At 42.6% G+C, this 5,534-nt stretch overlaps 1 long non-coding RNA gene across 1 annotated transcript; it reads left to right on the forward strand.

The window, feature by feature from the left end:
* Positions 1 to 1,241: 1,241 nt before the first annotated feature.
* On the forward strand, positions 1,242 to 4,321 carry LOC121830916 (uncharacterized). Its single transcript, XR_006074244.2, has 2 exons — positions 1,242 to 1,858; positions 2,658 to 4,321. It is a non-coding gene; the product is annotated as an uncharacterized LOC121830916 (long non-coding RNA).
* Positions 4,322 to 5,534: the final 1,213 nt, after the last annotated feature.

Raw genomic sequence — 5,534 nt, forward strand, 5'->3', positions numbered from 1 at the left:
AAGGGAAAGACATAAACTGGGTCTGTACCCTTTTCAGTCATCCTCTGCATTTATCTCGTACCCCCAGGAACAATGAATCCTTCATCCCTACAGTTTTGCCTTTTCTAGAATGTTCTATAAAGGGAACCATACAGCATGGGGCTTTTGGCACCTGACCCCCTTCATTAAGCACAGGGATTATCAAACTTCTCTGATGGGGCAAGTAGTAGATATTGCCAGCTTTGAAGGGTATGTGGTTGCTTTTGCCTCTATTCAACTCCATCACCAGCAATCTGTGAATAGGTGTGGCTGGATTTGTCTTGCGAGACAAATAGTTTACTGCCCCCTGATTAAGCACAAAGCAGTGGTGGTCCACCCACATCTGACCCAGAGGAAGTTTATTCCTCTGATTGCTGAATAATGTTCCACAATACGGCTGTATTACAGTGCATGTGTGCTGTGGAACAATCCTTCTGTACACTGTAAATATGTATTACTCTCACTGGTTAATAAAAAACTGACAGACTGGTAGTCAGACAGGAAATAGAGGTGTGACAGCCAGACACAGAGGACTCTGGGAGCAGGATTGGCAGGGTCAAAAGAGATACCAGACAGCAAGCAGGACATACAGAAAATGAGGTAACAAGCCATGAGCCACATGGTGAAGCATAGATAAGAAATATGAGTTAATTTAAGTGTAAGAGTTAGCTAGTAACAAGCCTGAGCTATTGGCTGAGCATTTATAAATACTATTAAGCCTCTGTGTTGGTTATGTGAAGTGGATCCCGGGATAGGAAAGCTCTGCCTAACACATTTGTCCATTCAAGATGTGAAACACATTTGAATCATGTTCGAGTCTTGGTGATTATGAATAAAATTGAGCTATGAACTGAATGTGTTCCCCCCAATTCAGGCTGAAACTTAATCCTCTGTATGATAGTATGCAGAGGGAGGGCCTTAGAAGCCCCTTAGGTCACAATGGCTCCTCCATTGTGAATGAAGTGAAGGTCCTTACAAAGGAGACGTTACCCAGGCCTCTTCCTTGAGGGGCACGCAGCACTCATCCACTCTGGAAGGACGCCACAGAGGAAGGGCGGAGCAGAGATGGGTTCTCACGACGCATCCCACCTGCACAAACCTTCAGAACCTCCTGGCTTCCGGAACCGTGAAAACCATTTTTGCTGTTCTTTTTGCTCTACCCCCCCCCCCCCCCCCCCCCGTCTGGAATGTTTTGTTAGGACAGTGTAGGTGAAGGTCAGCCGAGAGGCTACTAACATTTGTGCCTTGTTTTTTAACTTGAGTTCCCTTGCTCGTGGGCAAAACGCCCTGGCGTGAGACTGCAGAGCTGAATGCTGCCGTGTGCTTAGCTTATTAAGAAACTGACAGGACCCGGATGAGCCGGTCACATGGTGGCAGCTCTGAAGCCGGTAAGCCAATGATAATTTGTTACAGGGCTGGGTTATTCACAGCAGACTGTGCTCTATATTGCTTATTTTTAAGGCAAGTCCTTAAAGTTGTTAGGTTACACACGAGCTGTGCATCACCTTTCTTTCCTTGCAGATGGTCTCTATTTTCACATTCCATTCCTGAGTATGAAGTCACAGTGATTGGGCCCCTGCCTGGGCTCTGTTCCGACCGGGCCTTCAGCCTGTGTGCTTAGAACGGGAGGCATTTCCATGTCCTATTTACACTCATTTGGATAGCAGAACATTCTAAGTTCCAATGAGAACACACTAGGCTCTTAACAATAGAGATACCATATTGGACCGATAATGGGTTTCTTCGGGAAACCTGATGATAAAACTCCCAAACATTCAATATTCACCCGAATTTCCAACTGTCTCCGTTTCTCTGTCATGAGACACATCAAATGGCACAGGTGAGGGAGAGAGAGAGAGAGAGATAGAGAGAGAGAGAGACGAACTCTGTTGGCTTAATCCACTTCCCATCATATTGCACAGCACATCATACGCACTCCAAAGTCCCAGCCTTCAAAGCACAAGTCAAGAGGCATGCTGGGCATCCCCCACCCCCAGCCATGCCAGCATGGCAGGAGACAGAGACAGAAAGATCTTGAGTTCTGAGCTACAGAGTGAGACCTTTATCTAATCAAAACCAAATGGGAGAGAGAGAGGGAAGGAGACAGAGAGACAGACACAGAGACAGACAGAGCGGGAGACAGAGAAAACTTTAGTCCTGTCCCCACCATTTATTGATTATGTGACTTTTAATGATTTGCATTTGTTAAGTGGGGTCATTGAACAACCCTGTCTTTTACCAGTTTCAATACTCTGTGAACATATAGGGAAGAAATTCAAAACAGACTGTAGTAAATGTGAAACCTGAGAGGGGACTAGGGGGTCATGAATCAGTTACAGCATCGAGCATATTAAACAGGTAGATACTCTGAGTTCCGTGCTTTAAAAAAGCAATAATCACTGAGTAATTCATCCAGTACCTTGGAAAGTTAGTGGCTGCCCAAACTCAATTATGATTTGCAATTAAGTGAAAGCCCACGCTTGAATAATTCTGAGTTTATGACTGAGTTGGCACCTCTGTGCCGTGCTAAAAGTGAGACTGTGGGGAGTTGCAGATTTAAGGGCTAAGAACAGACAACAGTCTCTGGAATATGGAAGGGATTTTTAAAAGTTAAAAGCAGCCTCTTTCCCACTTGCTAGAGAATTTGAAATTAAAAATCCGAAGAATGTGGAAAACCAGCACAAATACCAGATAAGCACATAGAGAATTGTGGAATCCTCTAAGCTTTTATAAGAAGAATCAGAAAAGTCTGAGAAATCAAAGCAGATGGAGAATCATCAGTACATGGCAACATGAACTTAAAGGAAGGTATTGGTTTTGTCCATTTCAGCTTCCCCAGCTCCTTGCCCTCCACAACTGCACTCATGAGGAACTAGACACATTTCACTATAAAGCTTCACTACACATCTTGCCCCTTGCACTTTTGCAGGAAATAGTTAGACCAACTCAGCCACATAACATAGTCTGTTGTTTACTATTGAAAAACTGTTCCAACATCTGTTTACACACCTTCCTCACGGTGAATTTATATTGTTTACTGGCAGGATCTTCCCAACACTGGTGCCTTGTTTGTATTTTCTATTTGCCTTTCTCACGACCCTGTTATTTCTTTCATTTTTCATTTCCAATCCCCCGACAGTTTAGAAGCTCTATATTGTATTTTACACGTTAAACATTACCCTTAAGCTAACTTTCTAGATACTGAACGGCATGTTTCTCTGTAAGTGCATGAAGTTCTTCAGTATTTTTGTCTTCATCCCTTATAAGACACAACCTCATGATGATACAGTTATTTGTTCAACAACTTCTGTTATTTTTTAAAATTTAGTTTTAAATTGAAATTTTATTTCAACACACACACAGGTATGCACATACATGCAGATGCTCACACACACCACACACACACACACACACACACACACACACACACACACATGCATGCATGGGACGGGGGTTTGGAGAGACAGCTCAGTTGGTAAAGAACTTGCCATGTAATCGTGAGGACCTGAGTTCAGACCCCTGACACCCATGTGAAAATGGTAAACCCAACACTGGAGAGGGAGAGACAGAAATACTCCTGGGACTTTTCAGCCAGCCATCCTAGCAGAATTGGCAAGCCCCAAATTCAGTGAGAGAAGCTATCTCTAAAAACAAGGTGGAAATCGGTTGAAGACAATTGCCGTCAACCTCCGGGTTCCACGTGCACATGCAGGCAGGCACAAATGTCCATGCCCATACAAAACATGAAAAAGTGGTCATTATACAGTCAATACATACTCAATAATTTTTAAATATCTTTCCTGATGGCATTTGCTTCCTATAACTCAGCCTTATAAACTAATGGATTTGTTTGATTTTACTTTTATGTTTATTTACATTTGAAAAGATTTTTAGATAATTCTTTGAGACTTTCATATATTTTTATCATATTCATCCCTACTTCCCCAACTTCTCCCAAATCTACTCTTTCCATTCCTACCTTGTTTTGTTTGTTTGTTTGTTTGTTTGTTTGTTTGTTTGTTTTGAGACAGGGTTTCTCTGTGTAGTTTTGGTGCCTGTCCTGGATCCTGCTCTGTAGACCAGGCTGGCCTCGAACTCACAGAGATCCTAAAGGCGTGTGCCACCACCGCCCGGCCCATTCCTACCTTCTTACCTCCCAACTTTGAATCGCCTCTGTCCCCCCTCCCTCCTCCTCTCCCTTCTTTAAACACATCAGTCCGACCTGTGCTATCCATATATTATTGGCAGTGGGGCTTTCCATGAAGTGTGGTTCACTTACCATGGGTAACATCATGAAACAAAAGTGACTGTCCTCTCCCAGAACTTATGTAATACCAATAGCTTCTCAGCCAGTGGTGGGATTTTCATGCCCACATCCCTCCCATTCCATGCTGGCACTTTGTCTAGCTTGAGCATTTGGAGGTCTTGTGCATGCTGTCATAATTGCCGTAAGTTTATGTGTGCAAGTGCCTTGTTGTGTCCAGAAAACACTAATATTATCCACCATGTCTGGGTCTTACAGTCTTTCCAGCTACCCCATGTTCCTAGGATATCACTGAGCTTTTGGGAGAGGGGTATGAGTGCACCCTCTTTCTCTCTCTCTGTCTCTGTCTCTCTGTCTCTGTCTCTGTCTCTCTGTCTCTCTCTGTCTCTGTCTCTCTGTCTCTCTGTCTCTCTCTGTATGTGTGTGTGTTTTATAATGGGTAGACAATAACCCAACTAGACACCATATGCTAGTGAATAAAAAAACAAACAAACAACAACAACAATAACAAAAAAAACAAAAAAAAAAACAGTACCAGAAAGGGGTTACTTCTTTTCAGGTTGTTGGCCAATGAGTCTATAAATTTTACAGGACATTGCTAAAGCTCTTGGTTACCCTTTAGAACTTGACAGCAAGATACTATTGCTGAAGATATCACATACTGGAGTCATAGCACATGGAGAAATCAATGGGTACTCCCTGGAAACTCCATCTTTCCTGGCTAGCTTTCATATCGCTGGAAGAGGCTCTTCATACTACCAGAGGAGAAAAGTAGTCATCAGGCTTACCCATTTGTGAACCATGTTCTGATTTAATCTAAGGCCTGCTCCATGAGACAGAACTCGTACCTGGTACCATTAACAGGAATAAGAACCTGACAGGTCATAGGCCCTAAGGGAGAACATAATGCTATTATTCTGCTGAACAAACATAGCTAAAATGACTCTTCGTGACGTATTGCTATGCCCACAGATCAGTGCATCTCTCAACGCTCTTCAAAGGCACATCTCCTTTATGTAGAGAGCAATTGATATGGAGACCTGGTCAGCATGCAGAGAAATTCATTTATTTCTAGCATAGTAACCCTTTAGTAATTCTGAAGAGTGGTTTATTGCATATATATATAATGCATATATATGCATCATATATATATATATATATATATATATATATATATATATATATAGTTTTTTTTTTTGAGGCAGGGTTTCTCTGTGTAGTTTTGGTGCCTGTCCTCGAACTCACTCTGTAG

This window comes from Peromyscus maniculatus, chromosome 7 (assembly GCF_049852395.1).
Source record: "Peromyscus maniculatus bairdii isolate BWxNUB_F1_BW_parent chromosome 7, HU_Pman_BW_mat_3.1, whole genome shotgun sequence".
Classification (NCBI taxonomy): Eukaryota; Metazoa; Chordata; class Mammalia; order Rodentia; family Cricetidae; genus Peromyscus; species Peromyscus maniculatus.